The 12456-nt window shown below is 35.8% G+C and overlaps 1 protein-coding gene across 1 annotated transcript in view; it reads left to right on the top strand.

The window, feature by feature from the left end:
• Positions 1 to 2100: 2100 nt before the first annotated feature.
• LOC119570478 (ERI1 exoribonuclease 3-like) overlaps positions 2101 to 12456 on the top strand; it is a gene marked incomplete at its 3' end in the record, with an annotated part of 16714 nt that continues 6358 nt past the window's right edge. The window contains 1 exon segment of the mRNA XM_037918195.1: positions 2101 to 3093.

Genomic DNA, 12456 nt, shown 5'->3' with positions numbered 1-12456 from the left:
AATCCAAACTGGATCCCTCCGTAGACAATGTAACATTAGGACTTAGACTACAATATTTGGAGAAAAGTTATGGCAAATGGAAATAGAGGTGGGGGGGGGGGGGTAGCAATATTGGCAAGGAAAGGAATTATTATAAAGGAGATAGAGATTCAACAAGATTTCATTGTAGAACTAAAGGCAAATGAGGTAGAAACAAACGGAGTAAATATAATCACAATGTACATGCCACCTCATAAATCGGTGTGTTCACAAAAAAAAAAAAAAAAAAAAAAAAAAAAAAACGTTAAAGAGCCTGGAAGAAATGCTATAACTTCCGGAAACTAATACAAAAGAAATTCTTGTAACGGCATTTTAATAGCAAAATTGACTGGGAAAGTTCCGATCCCAGGGCTCAGCCACATTCGTGAAATGCAGAAGTACTAGAAGTCATAAATGAATTTTGTCTCTTCCAGGATAAGAGGGATAGGTAGACCGTCTGTGCTTGACCTAATATTTACAAAGAATAAATATGACATTAAGGATATGGAGTACTGCCCTCCTCTAGGAAAAAGTGATCATGTAGTAATAAAGTTGAAATACTGTCTGCTATAGGAAAATCTAATCGAAAGTAAGGTGAGAAAAGAAACGTATAAATTACAAGAGAGGTAATTAAAGAAGCCTTAAAGATTTCTTTGATGGCATAAACTTGGGAAACCCTCCTGAAAGAAGAGAACCTTGATATACAATATTGTAAATTTTGTAGTCTATAAACAATGAGTAGCAAAATTTGTATCATGATTCAAAACTGAAGCAAGAAATAGCCAAAAGTGGTTCAATGATAAATGCAAGAAAAAGAGAGAAAATAAACAACTTTGGAGAAGGTTCAGAGGACACAGATCTCAGGCAGCGTATGAAAGATATAAAGTAGGAGGAAATGAGTATACTCAAACCATGAGGGAGGCGAAATTAGACATTGAAAAGGATATAATCAATACATGTACAAACCAACCAAAGCTCTTCTTTAACTACATTAAAGGGCCCACACACGATCAATTTTTCGTCAATTAATTGATATCAATTTATTGACGTCAATGAATTGATGGAAAAATTGACCGTGTGTGGGGACATTGATATCAATTTAATTGAAACAATTTCATTGAATCAATTCATTGAGAGATCAAAACTCCTTTGATATTTATTGATGGGTCTTCAATAAAATTGAGCGTGTGTGGGCAAAGCGTCAATATATTGATCAATAATTTAGTGTTTTCCTTGCAGCAGTGAAGAGTCGTCATCGTAATCATGGCTGAAAAGAAGAAAGTGAGCGTAATTCGGCGTCCATTCTGAAGAAATTCCTGTAATCCTCTGGCTCGTCGTCCCTTAATTCCCTCAGCAATCGTGTATGTCCTAATTCCCTTCGACAGAGATACCATATCTTCGCCCACTTACTCCTCTTCTTTCGCTTTGGAGTGTCCAGAGCAAGCACTATTCCTAGAGCCACAGATGCTTTCATCTCGAAATTATGAACCAAACAGAAAATTGAAGTAAAATCATTGACCGTGTGTGGGCACAGTGATTTCCATCAATTCATTGACGTCAATAAATTTATATCAATTAATTGACGAAAAAAATGATCGTGTGTGGGGCCCTTAATAGTCAGAGATCAAATTAGAGCCACCAACGACAATAACATCGTTTATACTAAAAGGAAGAGGGAATGTGTAAAAGCCTTAATGAGAAATTTCAGTCAGTGTTTGTTCAGGACCCATACTTTGAAATGGCAAGTAACCGTATAAACGTAAATCAGAATACCGAAAATATCATACTCGAAAAGAATGAAATGAGAAATCATAGTGCAGTTTCGTAAACTAGTGTAGTATGGAAACTGTTAGAAAATGTAATTAGGAAACTGGGTTGAATTAATTGAAAAACACGGTATGATATCATATAAACAATGTGGTTTTACGGAAGGTGGAGTGAAAGGCAAACTCCTCTAATGGATGGAAGACTTCCTTCATGAAAGACAGATGAGAAATGTAATTAGAGGGAAACACTACATGGCGACGAGTAACGCGCAGAGTCCCTCAAGGATCGGTCTTGGCGCCGTTTATGTTTACTATTTTCATAAATGATTTAGGGCCAAACATAAGTCCAGGTAGTTATCAGCATATGTTTGCAGACGACGCGAAAAAAAGGATAATAGACGATGTCTCATGCCAATGCCTCCAAAGTAACACGGGGAACTTATTCATTTGGAGTTGCCATGTAATCATGTTTGGAGAAAGTCAAAATCGTTCACTATACCAATACAAGGAGACGTAATGTTAAACCAATCAGATAAAGAGAAAGACATCGGAATAATCATAGACAGGAACCTAAGCCCATGTATATGATACATGTTTGCCAACATGAAGAGGGCATTCGTGTGTGTGGACGATAACATGGTAAAGCCATCATAAGATTTAGTCTTGACTATGGTTCAGTGGTAAGGAGTGTACATTTAAAAAAGGATATAGATAAACTAGAAAGAGTTCAAAGAGCAACCACAAGATGGGTACCAACTCGTGAGACGTACGAGCTACGAAGAAAAACTACAGAAAACAGGTTTAACTACTTCAGAAGAAGACAAAGAGGTGACATGGATAATCATGTTCACCCATATTACAGAAAGGGTTAAGTTAGACAAAGATGACTTTATAATTTTGAACACAAGAAGGGCGATAGGACACAGCAAAACGTTGAAAGTAAAAAGAGGCGAGAAAGATGTTAAGTTCGGTTTCTCAAACAGAACTATTGAAACATGGAACACATTTCCAAATAACATGTGTGCCAAAAACGTACATCAATAAAAAGATAAATAAATAAATAGATAAACAGAATAATAATAGTAAAGTGTTATATGATAATTTAAATATAGCGGAGGGGACCATCTGAGTTAAGCTCTTATTCTGTATTGAAACAACTAGGTGAGAACACACACACATATTACATAAACCTCCGCGGCGCATTGGTTGCAAGATAAGGTTGTTATCCGTTCCCCAGGTTATGTTTATCTTATCACGGTATGAGAATCGGCCGGGCATTGCTCAGAGTACCTTCGAACAGCGTAAATTGGTAAATTGGACTGTTTTTATTGTAAAAGTCATACTTTAAAACTAATACATTGTGTATATCTGTGGGATGAATTAGTATTCGCAAGTAAAAGGCACGGAAATTTATTTCGCCCAGAATTATTCCTATCCCATGGTGGAGTGGGGCTCCCAATGAGCACGATTTTGTTGAAGAGTCGGTCAGTAAGTTTTATTGTTATTATATCATTGCTGCTGGCTTTGTTATTGCTATACATAATTTGCATTACATTGTAATTATAATTATTATTATTATTTTTTTTTTTTTATAATTGCAGTAAAAACATTTACTTGAAAGATTTTTCTTCTTTCTTGTTATAGACTTGCCTATATCCCTGGATCTTTTGGGTTTCTTGTTTTTTAAATGATATCTGTTAAATTAATTGTTTGTAGGAAAGTCTTTGTATATTTCACTATGTAGTACTTTATTGTAGATGGTTGATCTGCACCTGTAATCAAAAGATTTATATCAGTATAGTGTATGTTCACTTGTCTTAGAGCATGTTTTAGTTTTGTTCTGTGGGAGTTGAATCTTGGGCAGTGTAGTAGCATGTGTTCTTCTTTCTTCTTGTACTATCTGCAAAAAGGGTCATTTTCCAATTTTGGTTGTTAGTCTTGTGATGAGTGTGTCTAGTTATCTGTACTTGGCTCGGGTCCATGGTTTTTGGATGTCTTGGATGAGATAATTTTTGTGTTCCAAGATTCTTTTTAAAAATCTTTCCCATTGTTTATTGGTTTTTAAATTGATTTCTTGTATGAGATAATTTGGGTCCTGTGGAATGAACATGGGATTATTTATTTTGTGGGCTTTCTCTGCAGCTAAATTGGCAATTTCATTTCCCTTTATATTTTTCTGATGTAATCCAATGAACCATAATCTCTTGTTTTTGTGAAAGTATATGTTTTTGTATTTCGTATGTGATTTGTTTATAGTTTAACTTAATGGTATGGGGTTTTGTATTAGTTGTAGAGATGATTTTGTCTGTTAATATTACTGTGTTTGTTTATTTGTTTATTACATAATTCAATCCTTGTTTTATGGTAAATTTATTTTTGCATGATTGATTTCTGTTTTAGGGGGAATTTCCAAATAGTTGTTATATTTTTGTTCTGGATAAAAATTGATGCTGATGTTGATTCTCTGAGCCATCAGTGAATATTCTGTTAAAGTTTTTATTATTAATATTTATTAACTCACAGTATTGTTTTGTATGATAATTTGAGAGGTATTTTTTGTTATATTGTCCATAAAGCTTTCTTGTATGTTGTCTGAAATATCATGCCATGGGGATATTAGGGATATGTTTGGTATTACATTTGAAGTTATGTCTAGGTTTAATTTTTTCTTGTTTCAGGAACTCAGTGAGTACTTTTTGATCTTTTGTCTCTTTGAGGATTGTATTCTTTATGTATTTTGCTATTTGCTGTTTTACTGGTGGTGTATTTTTTATTTAGGATTTTTGTTAATTCAGGTTCTTTTATTCTATTATTTAAAGGTGGAATATTTGTTAATACTTGGAGAGCTAAAATTGGAGTTGATCTAAAACATCCAATTGCCCGTCTTAGTACTTGATTTTGTAAAGTTTCTAGTTTTTTTAATTCTGTATATTTTGCTGCTCCAGACATTGTAATTCTTTATTATATTTTTGGTTTTATGTATATTTTATAAAATTCTATTAGAGTTTCTCTGCTTCCTAGTTTAATGAAATTATTTTTTTCATTACATTCTGCTTAAAATATCTACTTTTAAGTTTATATATGTGTTTTTTCCATTTTCGTTGAGGGGCATCTAGTGTTAAGCCAAAGATTTTATTACTTGAGTATACTTAAGTTCTGTATTATCTATTCTTATTTTAGGTAATTGGTTTATCTTTTTATTTGAGAAGTACATCAATTTACTTTGTGAACTTCCTTTTCTAGTCCCAATGATTGGCCCATTCTTTTAGCTTGTGTAATTCCATTTCTATTTTATTGGAGGCTTCTAATTGGTTTTTATTACTTGTTAATAGGGTTATATCATCTGTGTATATTATTTTTTCAACTTCTTTTGATAATTTTAGGTCATTTATCAATACATTAGATAGAGCTGGACTTATTGGTGAACCTTGAGGTTTGCTACTTTGTATTCTTCCTTTTTCTTTTTTGTTTTGAACGTTCTTTTTTGTAGAAAATCATTTAACTGAGTCCTAGTTTTGAAATTTTTATTATTAGTGTTTCATAATTAACTGTGTCAAATATATATATTTTTTAATCAATGCATGCTAACATGATTTTTTTTTTTAATGAAAACTATATTTATGTGGCTGTCTATTGTGTGCAGTACATTAGGTCTGAATCATATTAGGTCTTTATCTAGGTTGTTATGCTGTAACCACCATATTAATCTTTTTGTAATAATATTTTCAAATATCTTGCCAGTACATGAAATTCTACTAATAAATCCATATGAATTTGCTTCTGAGGGAATTTTGCCTGGTGTTATTATAGGATTTACCCCTCAAATCCCTTGCTCATTGTTGTGGGGGGCTGAGAAGATGGAAACTGGGGCCCAATGTAGGGGATCACCCTTATCTTGGACCTCAGCCCTCACCCTCAACTAATTTTGCATGGTCTTTTCTGCTCCCCCTTTTCTTCTCTTCTTCATCATCCCCTTCTTTTGTGTACTTCCTAAGGTGTGAAAGCCGTGCTAAAAGGATGAGAAGTTGGCTTTGTGTCAGTCATGAACGGCATCCAAGATCCATGGCATGGTATTCCCTTGGTTAATTGTAAGGGAAAATTTCTCCCCAATAATTTCAGGCTCACCATGGCCAATAATGAAGAAGTTTTACCCTTATTAGGAGCTTTAAGGCTATCTGAAATGGATTTCATTGGTTTCTTAACCCTACCTCTCCTTTTGAGTACCCATTTTAGCCAAGCCAAGTAGGATCAATTCTTTCTGATTCCCCAACAGCCCCATACTCTGACAATACCCTTCTCTTCCAACAATGACTCCAAAAACAAGCAGACAAAGTTTCCTTTTTCATCCATTCTGATCATTCATGCCTTGTCATATTTACATCTGAGTCCAAGCTCATGCACTATCTACCCTGACTGATCTTGGTAAACCTATTCCTGCCCAACCTCACTTCTCCTTTAATGCTTGTACCGGAACTGTTTCTGTCTCTCCAACTGACTGTCCTGTCTACAATAAGGACTAGTCAGATTGTGAAAATGATTTATTCACATGCAATATTGACTATGATGCAGTAACAGTCCAGTACTATACTATTCCTCCCAGAGGCCAACGTAAGTCATACACCAATATTGCCAAGATTAGCTTCCGTAGATATGACCTCCCTCATGAAGGTTATATTGTCCTGTCCTGTCCAACCATATCAACCCCTTCCCTATCAATGTCAGAAATATTGCTGTTTTGGCCACCCGCCCAAACACTGTCATTCCACAGCCTGCTGCCTCTGTGTGCCCAACCTGCTCATGGCTGTTCAAATTGCTCTGCTCACACATGCACATGTGCCAATTTTAGTCGCTCCCATAGTGTATTTTATAGAAGCTGCCCTACCTACAAGCTCAAATCTGAAGTTGTAGTTCTCAGATTCAATCTAGGCCTCACTCTATGTGAGGCGAGACAAGAAACATGTCGAAGAGGTTTTTCTCTTTCTACCTATTTGAAAACTGCTTCGCTCCCCGCCCCTCCCGTCTTCTCAAGAAGTCTGAGCATCTCTCCCAGTATCTCTTCCTTCTACCCTGAATGAACTTACCTTTACTACCTCTCTCCCCAGTCAAATTCCTTTTCCAGTCTAAATCCAGATACTCCATCACTACCACATCCCCGATGCCTATCCCTCCTTCTCCTTCTCACTCTACCTGTCGCACCACACAACTTAACTGTTCCACTCCATCATCTCCTACCACATCCTCTCCTACACCCACCTTTTCCTTTTCCTCTTAGACATCTATTCCCTTTTCTCTTCAAAAAAAAATTGTTTTTCAGACTTCCCCCCCCCCCCTCCCCAACTCCCCTCCAGGAACTCTTGAAAAATATCCAAAAGTTTATAAACATGACTCAAGAGTGATCCACTCCCTCATTCATTCCTTTAGTTGTTCTGCATTCAAAGTATTTGCCGATATCCATCCTCCTAATCCTCAAGTTCCCCCTACCCCTTTATCTCCCACTCAGCCCAAAACACCCCATCCAATCCTCTATGTGCATCACCAATCCCTCTTCCTCCCTATTATCATTACCACCCCCACATGGATGCTCATCTGACTCCCTTACGTTAAAACAAGGTCCTTCTGTGGATCCCTCCCTTCCTAACACTCTTTCTGATACTTCACCACCATCCCTTTTCCCTTATTTCATTCTCAGAATTCTCCTACTTCCACAACTATAGTTTCTTATTGTATTACCACTTGATTACTTCATAATAGCTCTTTTGCAGTTTTCCCATACATTGTTACTCTTCCTTCCTCAGACACATACTCTCCATTTGATCTGATCACCCTATATCTTTAACTACATCATTTTATAGATCCTGACTGTATTCCAGTTGCTCCCCCTCTATACCCTTTTCAATTATTCTATCCTCTAGCATTCTACAACCTTTGACATCTAACATGTCTTATCTTGATCATTGACTCATTTTCTCCCTTTTTGCCACAATACTTTACCATAGTGCTATATGGCGTTCGATGTCTAACACATTTATTTCCTCTAACCATTAACCATTATCCATTATAGGATTTATTTGTGTATTTTTTAATGATTCTGGGTATTCTTCTATGGTCCAATGTGAGTTGAAATTGCTTAATATTGACCCTAGTATGTTACATGGGACATTCTTGTAAAACTTTTATGTAATTTCATCTGGTCTGAATGCTTTGCTATTTTTGGCATTCTTAATTGCTGTTTTAATTACACTAGGGATATTTCTTTATTTATTTTATGTATATTTCTTAATTAGTCTTCTTTTTTAAGTATGACAGTAGTTTTTTGTTTTTTTTTCTTACAGTTTTCATATTCTTAAAAAAAAAATCAGTCTTTTGTAATACTTATTAATGGCATTTTTTTCTATTAGTGGGTATTCCATTAAAGTTGTGTTTCCTGTTAATTTCTTTTAAAAATTCCCTTTCATTCTTGGGGTTTTCAAATTCAGTGTAGCATGATTCCTTTTTTGTTTGCATAATTATAAATCTAGCTTTTGCTAATAATCTCTTGCATTCTAATTGGTTTATTAATGTAGGTTTTTTTCTCCATTTATGTAAATCTTTTTTTTTTTCTTTAATGATGTCATTGCATTCTGTATTCCACCATGGATTATTTGGTTTATCTTTGTATTTTCATGTATCCAATTGGAAATATTTTAGAGCAGTATTTTAGTTCTGTAATTTTCCAGGTGATGTTAAATTTCCTGTTTCTGTGCTCTAGTTCTCTTTGAATGTCCATCCATCCTTCTTTCATATATTTTCACTTTTTCTCCTTTAACAAACTGCTGTCTTTATATGTGTTATCTTTTATTATTATTGGCAGATGGTCACTATCTAGGTAAGATACTGTTTTTAATTGAATATGGCTTAGGGTTGGTGATCCAAATACTAGGTCTATGGTAAATTTTTGGGCTGTTTTGGGATCAACTCCACTTATTTGATTTTTTGGAATTAGCATTATTAAATTATTCTGACTTTCCCATTTTATTATGCTTTCACCTATTATATTAATTTGCCTGTAACTTATATTATCATTCCAGTATGGGTGATGAGCATTAAAGTCCCTCATCATTGATATTTGATCTGTGATTTTATCTGGATAGTATTGAAGTTCTTCAGTTTTTATGTCATTACATGGGTTGTATATTATTTTATGTTCAACCATTTGCTTTTGTAGTTTAATTTTTATTCTTAGAGTTTCCAGTTTATCAGTGTCCATCTCTTAATTCAATTTCTTTAAATTGTAAATAATTTTTGATGCATATAACTATGCTTCCTCTCACTTGATTTAGTGTATCTTCTCTGATTATTGTATAGTTATTTAGAATAGATTTGTCTTTTTCTTTTAACCAAGTTTCTGTTATGGCTGTTATGCTTACAGTTTCTTTGTATACCAGATATTTTATATTGGTTTTCTTGTTCAACACGGATTTTGCATTCTATAGTATTAAGTTGTTCCTTTTAAAAATCTAACAGATCTTTTAGCAAAATAATTTTTTTTTTGTTGCATATATTATGTTTTGAATTATTGATTTATCTGAGTTTCAGTTATTTATTATTTTTGTTAACATATTAAATATGTTTTTAGCTCTCTTTATCCAGGAAAAATCCCATACATTTCTTTCGTTATTATCATTTGTGTTATCTCCGTGTATTATTGGGGTTGACAGTGACCATGTAATTGGTGAATTTAATGTGTCTCTTTGTTTGGTGTTTATTTTAGATATGTTTTCTTCTTGTTTATGTTGTGTTTATTGTTTTATGTCTCAATGTGTCATTTGTTGTGTGTTGTTTGAAGTGCATGTCTTAATTCTGTTTCAAGTTTTTATTTATTTATTTATTTATTTATTTTTTGCCTGAAGTGTTGAGCTTTCTGCTTGTTGTGTGTTGTTTGTTTTGTTATCTTTGTTTGTTTGTTTTGTATTTTTTTTTCTTGTATTTCACAACTTTTTTTTTTTGTTAGGAGTTTTAGTTTTTGCAATTGTCTTTTTATCTCTAGGGGGGTGTTATGTTTTCCTTTTTCCTTTTCTTGTGCTAGGGGGAATGTATACTCTCTCACTTGGCTCTATATTGCCTATAGCTACCTTTTGGGTAGACCCCCTCAAAAATATTCTTAGGGATTTTTTTAGTATCCATTTTCCTTCACGTTTTTACATTATTTTGGCGTTTTAATCTTATTATATCTTTCGTCTTTGATTTTTTCCCTAATGTTCAGAGTTTATCTTTGATTTTTTCAATTTTTAAAATCGTTTCAATTTGGATTATTGTTCCATAGGAAAGGGTTTATGTATTTATTTGATTTTGGGTTTTTTTTTTATATTATTTCCCAGTCTCCTAGTATGTTTTTGTCTTTAAAGGGTCATAATTTGTTTATTTCCTTTTTCAAATCAGTACCCCAAAAGAATCTTAAATTATGTTTTCGGGAAATTCTGATTTTTTGAGCTAATTATTTTAAATGGATTTTTAAAATATTGTTTGCAGATCCATTTTTTAAATTGAAAAGTACTACAAAATTTTAATTTCCTACCTCCATATATGTTAATTTTTGTTGTTGTTGGTTGGGGTTTCTTCTTGCTTCTTTTTTTTTGGGTTATTTGAGATTGGTTTTTTTTCTTGCCTTTTTAATCCTTCTCTTGTTTTTTTTCTCTGGTTATCATGGTCCATGTATTAGGCTGTCAGGGCTTCTCCGGGATCAAAAATTGAGGGTAAATGTCCAAAGATTAATATTTTTCCTTTCACTCAAAAAATTTCATGTTCACTTAACAGTTTCACTCGGTTCTTCTTTTGAAAGATACATTTCACTACAACTTGGTTTAATTTAGTTTCATCCCATCCCCTTTGCATCATTATTTTTTTTTCCAATTTTTCTAAGTAAAATGTTAATTTGTTGTTTTCCTTTCTAGTGGTCAGTTCAGGAAAATTATCCCATTTTTGGTAAATTTTTATAAAGTGTCCAGACCCCTCTGAGACTAGGTCCCTATACTCCCCGGGAATCCATAAACATATAAACCAAAAACCTTCCTACCTGGGGTTTTGTCACTAACCCCACCCAAATGCTGTATTCTCTTTCAGGGCTCTTTTCCCTAAACCCCCACTCATCGTTTTGGGAGTTTTCCCAATTTGTTTCAAAGGACTGACCCTCCTGAGGGTCACCCCCTATCACCCCCAAATGCACCACAGACTGCACACCCACACACACCCCAACACACACACACACACACAACCATGCAACCCACACAACCACGCAACGCACGCCGCACGCACCACCCCCACGCACCACACACCACCCACCACACACACACACAAACCACACCACACACACAACACACACCTCACCACACTCACAACAACACACACACACAATGCACCATATGCTACACATGCACACATATGCACATATTACCCACCCATGCACACATAAAAAAAATGTACACATGCACAAAATTGCAACAAACTCACACATTACACACCCATGCACACACACCCCCAAACATGCCTCACGCACACATCCACCATGCACACACCACACATGCAACACACGACACTGCCACACCGCACCATCACACCCAATATACACACCCACAAAAATGTGCCAACATCCAAAATTATGCCCACACACTGCACACCTCGACTCATGCACACACCACTCTGCCATATCCCATTTTCCTACTCACACATATGTACACACGCACACATATGCACACACGCACACATATGCACACACAATCCCACACGCCACATATCACACACACCCCCGCATATGCACCCACGTAACATACTCACACATTGCCACACGTACACTATGCACACCACACAAAACCACACACCATTTTCACCCACATGCCACACAGGCCACATTTCACACACATGAAACCCCATATTCCACACAGCCCCAAAATTTCACACAAAGTCCACTATCCACACACGCACACATATGCCCCGGGTACACCACGAGGTAACGCAACCGCCACATGTACACGCAACACCAAAAAACACACATAACAACATATACCCAACCACTATAACACCTCAACCCTAGAACACACCCCACCAGCCTTTGAACACACACAACAAAACACAAACAAACCACCACACCCCCACACAACCACACACACACACACAACAACACCACACACATGCAACACACATGCACACACACAATCACACACACATCGCACACCCATACACACCACCCTGCACACCACACTAATCCACACACATATATGCCAACCACCACACACACATGCACACACACTCACACACCTTTCAACCCAGCCACACACGTGCAACACAATGCCAACAACATGCCAAAAACACATGCACACACGCATTCACACCCACAAAAACCGAACCACACCCACCAAAACACACCACACCACACCCCACACACACAACCCCAAAACCAACAACACACACACCCACCACAACCCCACCACCAACCAAAAACACACACACACAAGCACAAACCACACCAAAACCAAACACACACCACCCACAAGCAAAACACCACACAGAAACAAACCACACCAACAAAAACACACACACACACCAAACACACACAACACACAACACACACCCACACCACACACACCACATAACACCACAATAACCACAAACACAAACCACATGCCACATACCCATGTGC

Source organism: Penaeus monodon, unplaced genomic scaffold, assembly GCF_015228065.2.
Source record: "Penaeus monodon isolate SGIC_2016 unplaced genomic scaffold, NSTDA_Pmon_1 PmonScaffold_2872, whole genome shotgun sequence".
Taxonomy (NCBI): Eukaryota; Metazoa; Arthropoda; class Malacostraca; order Decapoda; family Penaeidae; genus Penaeus; species Penaeus monodon.
Note: the sequence above shows the minus strand (reverse complement) of the source record. Positions and strands in the feature narration are given on the sequence as shown.